Consider the following 1059-nt stretch of genomic DNA (forward strand, 5'->3'; position numbering starts at 1 on the left):
CGACGCCGCCTCGACGCGACCCCGCCGCCCCGACTCCGCCTCGACGCTGCCCCGCCGCCCCAACGCCGCCTCGACCCCGCCCCGATGCCGCTGCCCCACCTCGACCCCGCCCCGTCCACACCACCGTCGCCGGGGCACCCGTCCTCCCTCCGCGGCCTCTCCGGCTGCTACGAGTGCCGCGCCATCAACGTCGAGCCCGTCTCAAGGTCTGCCGCCTGCCTATGCCTATGAATGTTTTGCCTGCATAAACACCAGATATAGAAAAAACAGCTATTTATCTCTCCCTGCAAACTGACTGATGCTAGTATAGATATTTAGTAGAATGAGCAGAGTTTGGTTTATAAATGTACCTTGGAATTCGATGTTCTTCATGACATCAAGGTCGATGCCAGAGGCCACCTGGTAGAGTGTCACCAAGGTCTGAAGAAGAAAAGGAGTCCATTAAAAAGAGATATTGCTCTTTCTAGCTTACAACAAAACTAGGGTTCATTATAACAACATATTACGCGAAGCAACATGATTGCATCCTACCGCAATAGTAGAAATTACGCAAGGAGACCAGGAGTCTATTAGTGGTCATTACTGCTAGTCAAAGGAAGTAGTGAACCAAAATCTCAATGTCCCTCTACAAGTTATGGCATACAAAGACTGGAAACATTCGGTTAAAGAAATTCCTCTTTCTCTGAACAAAAACATTTTCATTCAGTTAAATGCAAATTCACAAGTACAACCATCCACAGTAAAGGAGCTATGAACATATTATTATTTTGGTTACAGAAGCATCCACGCCAAAATATACAGGGATGTAAAAAACACTTAGAAAGAAAGCACTTCATCAAAACAAAGAGTTAAACCACATGACAGATAGGTAAGCTCTCCATACAAAGCATCCTAAAATCGGTGCTGCACACAACAGTTGTTCTTGAGATCGTGGTGGTGGGTATAATTGATGGATTCAATTACATCATAGAAAATGTGAGTAACTCTTTTGCTAAGAGAGAACAGTGTTTCCTGACCAACAATGAGACTACTAATAGCAACTTAACGAGACGACCGAAT

Source organism: Triticum aestivum, chromosome 6B, assembly GCF_018294505.1.
Source record: "Triticum aestivum cultivar Chinese Spring chromosome 6B, IWGSC CS RefSeq v2.1, whole genome shotgun sequence".
NCBI classification, from domain to species: domain Eukaryota; kingdom Viridiplantae; phylum Streptophyta; class Magnoliopsida; order Poales; family Poaceae; genus Triticum; species Triticum aestivum.